The sequence below is a fragment of the Silurus aristotelis genome, assembly GCF_946808225.1.
Source record: "Silurus aristotelis genome assembly, chromosome: 10".
Lineage (NCBI taxonomy): Eukaryota > Metazoa > Chordata > Actinopteri > Siluriformes > Siluridae > Silurus > Silurus aristotelis.
In genome coordinates this window covers 22,617,893-22,630,225 of record NC_139583.1, presented here as the reverse complement: position 1 = coordinate 22,630,225, position 12,333 = coordinate 22,617,893, and the positions used below count along the sequence as shown (strand labels likewise).

The following is a 12,333-nucleotide window of genomic DNA, read 5'->3' as shown; positions in this document are numbered from 1 at the left end:
TAAATACAAAACTATTGATAAGGATTTGTTTTTAAATATATTACAAATATTGTTATTGTGAATCGGCTGTTTCCTAGCGATCATGATTACATTTTCCTGCGTACATCAATACGTCATTTTTGTGGAATTGGCAAAGGTTTAGAGCAATTCCTCAAAATCATAGACGAATTAAATAACTGTACAAATTATCACCGTCATAATCAAAGTGATACCATTTTAAAACATTCTGAAGGATGATCAGAACATTATTGGTGAAATTTCTGGTTTGGGAAAGTGATCAGCCTTTTTAGAGTATATCATTATAAACCAAACACAACACAGCATTCACCACCCACCATACCTACTGTGAAGCATGGTGGTGGCAGCATTATGTTGTGGTGTGTTTCTCATTCAAGGGGGACTGAGCAATTTGTCAATATTGAAGAGAAAAAGGATGCTGCCAACTACATCCTAAGTCTTGAGGAAAACCTGCATCCTCTGCAAGACAACTTAAAACGGGCAGGTCATTCACCTTTTAAAACAATGATTCCGAATGTAGCCAAACAAGCGCCTACCAGTAGGGGTGTGGTTGGCTAATTAGCCCAAGACTTTTTAAGCAGGCACTGGGCAAGAGGCCTTGAAATGTGGGCCTTGTTTTAAAAATACATGGGATACAGTGCTGCTTTGATTGGTTGTGTTTGAATTCGCCCCAGAGGAGGAAGCCTAAGTTTGTTTGTTTAATTTGTGGATTTAGAGGGATTTATTTTGATTGTATGGGAAAATTGTTTTTGTTTATTTAGGTGCAGATAAATTGAGCAATGCTGACTGTGTATGTTGACAGCTGCTGGTGTAGATACATATATGGGCTTTGTCTTATTTTTTTTAAATAAGATGGCATGAAAGGTTTTATTTGTATTTCTCTTTGGGAATGTGTTTTGATTCAGATCTAGATAAATGCTTGAACATCAACTGATTGTTATATCTGCTATCTGCCAATGGAGGTAAATTATTTTATATTTTAATTAAATAAGTGAGTGTGCAGTTGGTAACCATGGTTTTAAATGTTCAGTGGTTTTTTTTGTAATGTTTTAGATGGATAAGGGCTGAAATGCTGATTGGTTACCTTTTTTTTTGGTAGCCAATGAAGGTAAATGTGGTTAAGTTAAAAAAAGGAAATGGGGCAGTTGGTAATTGTGTTTAAGAAAATGTTTAGTGTTTTAATAAAGCATATGATGTATTGTTAATTTTAGTTATTCTGTTGTAGATTTAAGTCAATTGCTGTTTCTCCTGTTTTGTTTTTGTTTGGTCCCCTGGTTGGCTGGTCTTAGGAGTGTGCTGCATAGTGGCAGCATGTGTATCATGTGAATTGTTTGTGTATGAGTCCGGTTGGCCGGGGCTTTGTTTTTTGTATTTTCTTTTTATTTCTATTGATGACACCTTCCCAGCCTTATGTCGCCAGCTTAATTCATAGTGCTTATTTTGTGTGTGCGCGTGCATCCCTCTGTGTATGGGATTTAAGTTTGCTGGGGTTTTTTTTGTAGTTATGAGTGAAGGGTTATGTTTTGAGTTGCATTATTATTTGAATTGTGGTCATTTCTTTTCAGTGTTTAATGCAAGAGGGATGTCCCCATATGCCTTAAAGGTTTGCCACATGCAACGAAATCAGCTATTATAGCGAGAGATTTGAGCTGGCTTTTAACTTATTTGAGAGCTGGGACCAATTTTGGATGAGTTACTTGTATAAATTTTGTGTTTGATTGTTGTGTATATCATTTGCTGTTCTATTTTTGTAATACGTTTTTGTACCTTGAGTGATTTTGAAGGGTTTCGTTTTTGGGCCCGTGCTCTAAACAAGTTTCTCTCTTTCAAATTAGTTTTGGAGGAGTGGTGTAGTGTTGCACAAGCATACTACCAAAAGATGCTGCCATTTACCACAGACTGAAATTGGGCATTTTGTAAAGACCAATGGGCAAATATACCCCAATCTAGATGTGTGAAGCTAGTACAGACATATCCCAAAAGATTAATGGTTGCAATCAAAGCAGATGGTGGCTCTGAAAACATTTCTAGTTTATCAGTATTTTATACGTTTTCAGAACTGTTGCTTTTTTCTGTTTGATGTTGTAGGGCAAAATCTGTAAATAAAGCCAAAAATAAAAAATTTGGAATGGGTTTCAATTTTAGGCTGTATGACAAATAATTATTTGAAAAGGGTAAAATTATTTTCTATAGGCACTGTATAAAGACGCTTTAGTAACTCGCCTGAACATGATTTTATACAGTTAAATCATGTGTATTTTTTGCAACTAATTTGCTTTACAGTAAATCTGTTCTGAGAGCTTTTTACATTTTTATTAATTGATTGACTGATTGCCAATTCAACAGTGGGCAATTATTACATTTGTAGAGGCGAAGACACCAATCTGCATGCAACAATAGTTCCAACCACAAGGCATGAGATTTTCTCATACTAAAATTAAAAGTAAAAACAAGATAATGTCAAGATGTTGTAAAAATTTTGGAGGAAAAAAAAATGCATGACCTTTTTACAAATCCTTAAGCATTTTTAGTTAAAAGACAATCATTTTTGTGAAAGAAGGAAAACTTTGACTTTTCTTTTTAGTTCAGCTTTAGAAATTCGGAGAAAAATACCCCTAACCTTCAAACACTCGCTAGGCCAAAGACAAATATATAATATATTCCAAGCTAACTGTTTTGTGGTGTTTTTGGTGAGATCATGCCAAAGTGCAAACTATTGAAAATTGAATGTGTCAATGTTGTGATAAGATCACTTTTGACAGCAGTGTGTGTTTTGGAAAAGGGTGCCAACGAGATGTTTGTTCACTGTGGTAGTTAAGTGTTCGATCTCCTTGTTTACGTTTTAAGTCTTAAACGATAAGACCCTTTCGTTTTTACCTTTCTGAAGCTCCACTGTGTTCGCAAGTGGTTGTGTTCCCTTACATGTAAATTACAACTACATGTCAAAAAAGCCACATATGAAGGCACCTTTACTGAACTACAAGCCATAAAAACATGTTACAAATCATTCATCTTCCAAATTCACTATTGCACGTAAGCTTAATAGCCTTATACTTGCCAGTGTCTTGCAGCTGGTGTCAGCAATTATAATGTTTCAAAGAGGAATACCAATATTCCAAATATCTAAAGAGACTCTTCTATTTAACAGGCTATTAAACCACCCATGTCTTGAAATGTTTGATGTTCGTGGTGTTTGAGATGTCATCCGCATGGTAATATTAGCACAAGAGATGAAAAAATATCCAAAGGAAGTCGCATCTTGATTCATTCAAGGGTCTTATACCATATATGGGTTTAAAAAATAGTATTTTCAGCTAATTCTTTTTTTTATTAGGCTGACAAAACATCACAAAGCAAACAGGATGTCACTGCAGCATGAACTTCTAAATCATTCCCATAGGTTCTGAACTATGGAACAAAAAGGGACAAAGAAATATAACAAACTATACAGTTCCAAATGTATTTATATACAAGAAAAAATGGTTATTGTAAAGATCTCTCAGCTTTATAATTAGTAAATTTAGAAGATTTATCACATTAATTTTTAAACAATCTTAAAAATGTTATTTTATATGTTTATTGTGAAAGGCTTATTTTATTATTTATTCCTTATTTTTATTTAGCTTTTTTATACGTCTTTTTTAATACTGTTTTTTTATACACTCCACAGGCTCCTGATCAATCTTTTTATAACATACATCATTTATTTATTCCAAGTGTGTATACTGAATAGTGTGTGTGGTTTTTGGCTGACAAGCTTTAATGCTGTAAAAACAGATGGTGTTTGAATCATGGTACTGAAGAGGGAAAGCATGTTTGGGTGTCAAAGCATGTTTGAGTGTGACTGATATTGCTAATAAGTAAATCTATTATACTGCAAGTTACTGGGTGTCCATATCTGTAAGGGTCTACGCCAGCCACGTAATATCTATAACAGGAAAGTCAACTAGCATCCTCTCATCCTGCTCACATTCATGAAGCCTGGGAAATGGTACAGAGTTACAATCGGTGTCATGACCAGAAACACAAACAACTGCCCCCCCTCTAGGACATATGAGTTTTCCTCTTTCAAGCAATAACACAATTAATTTATAAAATGTGGCTTCGACTTTATATTTAGAAATTAGTCATGGCTGCAGAAAAACTGTCTAGCTAGCTATTGTTGGAAAGCCTGGGCATGAGTTAGTGCACCAGTTCTTCTGCTTCCCTGTCTTTGTCTCTCTGCCCTTCTATCTACAAACTTATTTACACTTAGATGTAGTTTCATATAACAAATCTATCTATCTACTGGAATGTTTTGGGTAGATAAGAGGAAGCCAAAGAACCTAGTGGAAACCCTTACGACACATACACCAATAAGACATACCATTATGACCACCTGCCTAATATTGTGTTGGTCCCCCTTTAGCTGCCAAACAGTCCTGACCCTTCGAGCATTAACAGCATTAAGTTCTTCAGCAATTCGAGCTACAGAAGCTCGTCCATTGGATCAGACCAAACAGACCAGCTTTCGCTTCCCACGTACATCAGAGAGCCTTGGTCGCCCACGACCCTGTCCCCGGTTCACCACTGTTCCCTCCTCAGACCACTTTTGATAAACACTGACCACTGCAGACAGGAACAGCCCACAAGAGCTGCAGTTTTAAAGATGCTCTGACCCAGTCGTCTAGACATCACAGTTTGGCCCTCGTCAAACTCGCTCGAATCCTTACGCTTGCCCATTTTTCCTGCTTCTAACACGTCAACTTTGAGGAGAAAATGTTCACCTGGTGCCTAATAAATCCCACCCACTAACAGGTGCCATGATGAAGAGATCATCATAATGTTATTCAATCACCGGTCATAATCTCGCATGCAAGTTACCCAAGCCCAGGATTGTACTAAGAACCCTGGACCTGCATGAGATGGGAGAACATACTGGAGGCTGTCTGTCTGGAACACCTGTCTGTTTGTCTATCTATCTACATATTCACACTTAGGGGTGATTTTATATAACATGGTGCTCATGCAAGTTACTCTAACAGGAACCCTGAAGCCTCGAGACAGCTGCACTGAGACACCTTCATTAGAAACATTATTAAAACAGAGAAAATGTTTTTTTTTTTCAATAACATCTGAGTAAAACTTATTAATGCATTGCTTTAATAAACTACAAAAAGGCATAGGGCTGAGTGTACTTTCAACATTATAAGAGTTTTACTAATTAAGTCATTGACATTGCACTGCCACTTTGCAGTGTTATACAGCATTTAATGCAATCACTAAACACAGGAGGTTGGAAATGTTAATTTTTGTTAATGATTTTAAAGGAGCAGACTGTCATTTTGCAAATTAGAGTGCAAAGCTGCTGAGAATTACCATTAGCCTGAAAGAGACAAGAAAATTCTATAATGTAAAAAACACATTTTAGAAGTGACTGTTTTTCTTTTTTTGTCCCACTGTAAATTAAACTAAATCTAAATAAATGTTCAGAATTCTGAATGCCTGAATGCTTTAAGACACACTCCCAGTAACCATGACTGTGGCTTCTATGGTTTCACATGGAACAAAGACAGAGCAAGTTCTCCTGAACAACACATTGAGTCTTATACTGGTACAGCAATGATGAATAAAAGAGAAAGACAGAAGAAATAGAGATAGTAAGAAGGTCAAAGTTTAGAAGAAAGAATGAGACAGGAACAATAAGATTTGCAATGGGAAAAAGGGGCTTGTGAAGTGGGAGAGAGAAAAAAGAAAGCCAAAGTTACTCCTGTAATGCGCAAAAAAGGTTGGGGACCACTGTACTAGAGGTACTATAGACTTGCTGTTCAGGTAGCTAAGCAGATAAATACAAAAAAACGGAAGGGTTAACCCTATAGAAGCTGGTTTATTTCAAGAAGAATTAAAATTTTGAGAGAAAATTAATGAGCAGTATAATAAAGGCTATACATGTCTGGAAAACAAAATTTTAAAGCTAACATTAATTGCAAAAGCAAATTTGAAAACAGCATAGTGTGTAATTCTAACAAATTATCCGACATTGTAAATCCAATATCGAGATATGATAAACAAATATAAAGTTTAGGTACTTAAGGTGACTGTAAATTTGCACATGACTGTATGTAGCAGCATCGCTAATCCAACAAAGTCCTTAAAGCAAACACACAGACTTTCACTGGAGTGTGTTAGCATAAAGATGTAAAAGCAAACAGCTGCTGCAGATATCAACACTGTCATTCTGTTCATGAACCTGTGAGACTCGCCAAATCACCAAGACATCTGCGTGCAGCTGCAGAGTGAAAACCACAAGCATACGCAAAATTAATCATCTAATGGAACACGTGACTGAGCTGTGCTGTAAACACGGACATGCAACAGAAATAATTTGGGTTTTACTGAATATGTGATAAGCCTAGTTCGAGTAGACCCTAATCACCAGTATCGTGATATGAAATCAGAGTTAGCTATATAATTTCTTCTCAAACAATTTTTTTCACCAGTAGAAATGTCCGTTTTTTTGGTTTGCTTTTTCCAAAAGCAAGCAATCAGCTAAAATGCAGATGTGTACATCTTTAGTTCTAGACTTATGCTATGAGGCTAATTAAGATAATAAATATGGCAAAGCTCAAACTGCAGATAAAATTAATACTTCAACCCCAATTCCAAAAATGTTGGCAACCTGTGCAAAATGTGGATACAACCAGAATGCAATGATTACAGCTGAATCAGAAAGTATAGTGAAATGTCTAGTTCAGCTATGAAACTCTATCCGTCAGCTGATTGGTTTCCTCAATCTATGTATTTGTTTATATTTAAATTATACTAGCCGATCACCATCTCTCTGCGCAGTACACATATTTCGGCTATCCTTTACCCCACCCCACCCCACCCAGCACCACCAGTAAAAATTTGCTATGACTCTTACATCACCTTCGGCAAAAAGTAACATGGTTCCTTGACATCTCCATGTTTAAACATGCTTAACAGATTAATCTTTCGATTTGCTTAGCAGCAGCATAGCAGGAATAGTCCACCAACAGCAAACTTATCTACGCTCCATTCCCATAAATAAACTTGTGCTATCTTCATCCTTGAGTGTTGTTAAGTCTGAAATATACTTTGACATCCAGTGCCCAAGTAGTGGATACTGTATTTAAGTGAACCTACTTTAGAACTTGTATCTGCTTGAAAAATGGGTGTGAATAACACACACACAGTTATCAAACAGCTGAGCAGCCATTTGTATATTTACTTATAATCCAATAAAAAAGTAATTTTAAACTAAAGCTGAAATTTTACACTTTGCGCTCAAACTCGCATTAGACAGCTAAAATAACTAAAATGGCAATATTGGCAATGTCCATATAAGGGATTGGTCCATCATTTTTTATAAATATTTTTTTTAAATGCACACAGCTAAACTTGATATTGAAATTACAATTACATTACACTAAATTACACTACATTACACTAAATTTGTGTGTGTGTGTATATATGTGTATATGTGTGTGTGTATATATATATATATATATATATATATATATATATATATATATATATATATATATATATATATATATATATATATATACACACACACACACACACACACACACACACACACACACACACACACACGCGCACAAATTTAGTATTACAGTGAAACCTAAAAAACTTGCAACCTTGACACTCACGACCTCGATAGTTCACGACTTTTCATTTGGAACCGGACTGAGTGTAACTCGCAAAAAATCAGAGTTTGTACAAATAAATTTCATATAAATGTTTGATAAACTATTTTATTATTGTATTATTCATTACAAGTAGTAAATAAAACATTTATGATTTATGTTGAGTTTACAGTACAGTACATGTACAATTTTCCCTTGAAAAAGGAACCATCAAAAGGAGTCAAAACCTCATGTTTCTTTTGATACTCGCAAGGGGTCATAGAACATAACCACCACGAGTATCGAGGCTGCACTGTGAATATATATGTGAGTGTGTATACTTTTTGTATATATCACTAAATATAGAATAATATTTTTAATGTACTTCAAGAGTCCAACAAATTGTTTACAAATAAAATCATGTTTTTGCAACATTTTACAATTGAAGAACACATACTTTAAAAAATGTATGCATCAAGTACACTACTTGAGTACGCTTTACTTTTAAAAGGACCCATTTTTTGTTTATTGACAAATGCTTTACTGAGGCAAACTATGCCTTCCCTAAATAAGAGTGAGACAGCATGACAACATAGGCATGCAGCTTATGCAATGCCAAACTTCTTATTTGACTTAGCTAAAATGCGGAACTGGAGAAAAAAAAAAAAAAACTCCAGACACTGAACATGTTTAGACTGATCAACTAAATTTAGGTTCAGAAAAAATAAATACTGTTCTTTATTTATTATATATTTTTTTATTATAATAAGTCCACTTTAAATAGTAGCTCTTATTGTATTAGATGATTACAATAGATTATCATACCATCATCATAATATTTTCATGATTCCACCTTGCTAATGATTTAAGCACATGTGGCTGTACAAGGCTAAAGCAAGCATGGACAGAGTAACAGCTTGCAAAAATAGATCAGGACTGAACACTGCAAGAACTGTAGAGGGGGAACTTACATCACAGGACTGAACATGTGGTCTTTATGAACACAAAATGCCTTAGGTTAACTCTTACAGCACTGTATTGAAAAAAATAAAAATGGTTCACAAACACAGTGAGCACCAACTGTTTGGACTTCAAATCCAGAATGCAGGATTCAGCGATGATAAGCTTTTCATTTCTTTTCTTTTTAATACAACAGTCGGATTCAAAGTGTTGCAATTTTCAAACACATACATCAAGCATACATTCCAGCTCAGATTTATCATAACAACTAAGAGAATATTCACTTATTCAACCTCAGGAAACTCTGGGTCTTTTTTTTTTAGGAGTACCATTTAGGACAGAATCCCAAACCACTTAGAAAGTAATATCTAAGTACTATTACTATTTGTTTTCTATGTAGTGTACAGACTGCTGTTTGGAACAGAGCCCCAAATTCTTTCAAAACATTTATTATTTATTAACTTTACTTGAATTATTAACGCCTTCACTTCAGTCTTTGCAGTGGAGAAGGACATATCATAACCCATCTTATGAAATGTTTTGTGGGTTGCACTTTTTATAGTAGCGTCATATTTACTAGTTTCTTTATATTGCTATTACAATGTACACATGATGAACAAGTAACTAAATGAAACATCCTTATAAGCACATTTTTTGACAATATATATCGATATATAGATATCAGCCCTGTGTAAACCATGTGGTTGGTGGACAAAGTATTTCCTCAAAGCAGTCAAAAAACAGTAAAGTGCATTTATGCTTTATTAACTGCATTAGGAGAATTTAATCTTGGTTGCAAAATTTGCCTTGGAAAGATGAATGAAGGTTTAAAACTCAGGTCCAGTTTTAAATGGGGAGCATTTACACGTGCATTTGCCTATATGGATAAAACATCAAACATGCAACATGCATGAAATATCCAAGTGTAAAACCTTCCTCCGGATACTCATTTCAAATTCAGTTGCTCTGCTTCTCACCAACACTCAATCTATTATAATGTTACAGCTTTACCGCACACTGCAATGACTTCCTTTCAAAAGCATACCCTTCATATCAAAACTCTTCTCACGTACAGATGTCCTTTCATTTCCCCAGACATCCAATGGTCCCTCAAGAATTGGCAGGCCCAGTGCAATCCCTCAGATATTAAGCAGCTTCTGGGATTCTCCTCGCTCCAGAGCGGCACCCTGACTCTGCACATCTTGTCCTTTCAGTTTGACAATTTCCAACACCTGCTGTCGTTCGTTTGTGCCAATACAGCTGTTTTCTCAAGCTTTTTTCACTATTCTGGTTGACATTCTCTAAAACACTATGTTGCCTACTCAATTTTTTTCCCTATTATTGTTACAATTACAGTTAAGACCTATAAAACGGGAATTTAATAGTTATAACAATAATAGAGATATGAAATACCCAAACCTATTATTATAATATGTTCCTTACATAAATGCCTTGTTTTGATCCTTCAATTTGTCCTTTAATGAACAAATAGTGCGTAGTAATGCTCTTATATGCTCTGTGCACTTAATGTCTTTAGTTAGTGTCCTGGCACTCATGAGTCTTTCGTGGTCATCTTGTCTTGCATAAGATTTCTGTAATCAGTTGTCGCGTCGTTACTTCATGCTGTTTACACCTTCAGCTTACCTCAATAGAAAAGTGCAGCCACTTTGCGTCAGTTGCGTAAACCAGCGTCCGGAAGCCGCCACGTGCCGACCGACTCTTATCCTTCACTGCTCCATTAGGACAGACTGGAGAAAGTTGACCATCTGACCATCCAAGCACCCGACTGATTCCCTAGAATCCAGATCCGAACGCTGGACTTGTTCGCACACACACATACACAGAGACACACGCACGCACGCGCACACACACACACACACACACACACAGAGTTGTAAGCGTCTTAACGCATGAGCTCTCACACAGAACTTTCAGGAACAGGACGCAAACGTTTCTTTAAAATAAATAAATAAATAAATAAATAAATAAATAGATAGATAGATAGATAGATAGATAGATAGATAGATAGATAGATAGATAGATAGATAGATAGATAGATAGATAGATAGATAGATAGATAGATAGATAGATAGATAGATAGATAGATAGATAGATAGATAGATAGATAGATGTGCGTTTACTATGTTTAAAAACAGATAATTCAAAGCAAAAAACATTTTTTTATATATAATGAAATAGGAAGCTTTACATTCACTTGGCAGATGATTTGCAAAATTATTTCGTCGAAATGTGATTTTCATAGTGGAAAATGTATTTGTTTATTTAATGATTAGTTGATGAAAATGGATTTCTGAATACATGGCCATCATAATGTCCTGTGTGGAATCTATTAATTATTTACCTTTCATTAGAGGAAAAAAACCTAACTTTGTCACCAACCAAACAAGGACACACCTCTTCATGTCAGTGACTCACGATGCAAGGCCAGATTATTCTGTCAGAAATCACAGGTGTCTAGGTGAGTGAGGACCCAAATGCAGAATGCGAGAGGGTTAAGGAAAAAACAGGCTTTAATAATTAAGACATAAACTGAGCAATGGGACAAGGCAAAAACACAGTCCAAAAACAGTCCAGGCAAACAGGGTGATGCAGGGAAGACAAAACCAAAGCCAGGACAGGGCAAACACAAAAAGTCCAAAACAAAAAAAGTCCAAACCAGGTACCAGGGAGGCAGAGCAGAGCAGGGGTCAGGAACAGGGTCAGGTACAGGAGCTGGAACCAGAACTGGAACCAGAGCAGGCAGGGTGGCAAGAATATTCCCAGGGACTTTGGAAACCGGTGAGATAATCTGGCCCTGAGCTAAAGTCTTGGGTGTCCTTAAATACCGGGAAATATATATATATAAAAAAAAAAAGGGTAAGATGGGCACCGATCTAGAAGTGCATGCCGCATGCCTGAAAGATCCTGACAGTTCAAAGTCAATCAAATGTAACTCTTATTCTAGTTTTATATATATATATATATATATATATATATATATATATATATATATATATATATATATATATATATATATATATATATATATATATATATACATACATACATATATATAAAAACTTACATCCACACTAAAAACCAACAGTATGCAACATATCAGTCAGTAATCCTTTCATTTTAATCACTAGTTAAAAAATCAGTAAGTAAGGAATTAAGCATGAGCTCAGAGAGAACCAGGGGACAGATACAATACCTGTATCAAGATTTTGAGGGGCTTTTCATACAGTAACTTTACTTCCAGTACAACATTTTACTGGGAGAAAGCCAAATGAGAGCTTCTGTTGTTCATAGAAAATGGTATAGAAAATTGAGAACTTGAATGGAATCAAATAAACATCTTAAAAGTTAATGTGTAAATATACCACTGATAGCCAAACGTTTTTGATACTTTGCTATTATAATTACCTCCACTCTTCTGGAAAACCCTCCCACTATATTTAAAGCATTAGAGCAGGGGTGTCCAAGCTTGTCCACCAACCAATCAAAGGCCCCACCTGGTTGTCACTGGGGAAAAAAGAGAAATTATTAGAATTAAAAAAGCACTTGGGAGCAAAAAGGGGTAAAAAATAATATATTGGAATAAGAGGTGCTAATAATGTTTTTACAGTTTCTATAGTGAAAAGTCAACCATTAGGGTCCCTGGAAATCATATAAACCTGCATGTATGGGTTTTGTTTACATTTTC

General features: G+C 35.4%; 1 protein-coding gene and 1 long non-coding RNA gene across 4 annotated transcripts in view; one reads left to right on the top strand and one right to left on the bottom strand.

Annotated features, from left to right (window-relative positions):
- The window catches only part of p2ry6 (pyrimidinergic receptor P2Y6), a 32,431-nt gene extending 21,856 nt beyond the window's left edge, over positions 1-10,575 (bottom strand). For 2 of the 3 annotated variants that reach the window (XR_014535490.1, XM_083553124.1), the window contains exon 1: positions 10,272-10,573. The gene's annotated coding sequence lies outside the window, so the exon portion shown is untranslated. Of the gene's footprint in view, positions 1-8,638; positions 8,701-10,271 lie in introns of all 3 variants that reach the window. The other variant, XM_083553125.1, reaches the window with a different exon arrangement.
- LOC310732588 overlaps positions 1-12,333 on the top strand; it is a 325,505-nt gene that overhangs the window by 239,187 nt on the left and 73,985 nt on the right. The window lies entirely within an intron of this gene.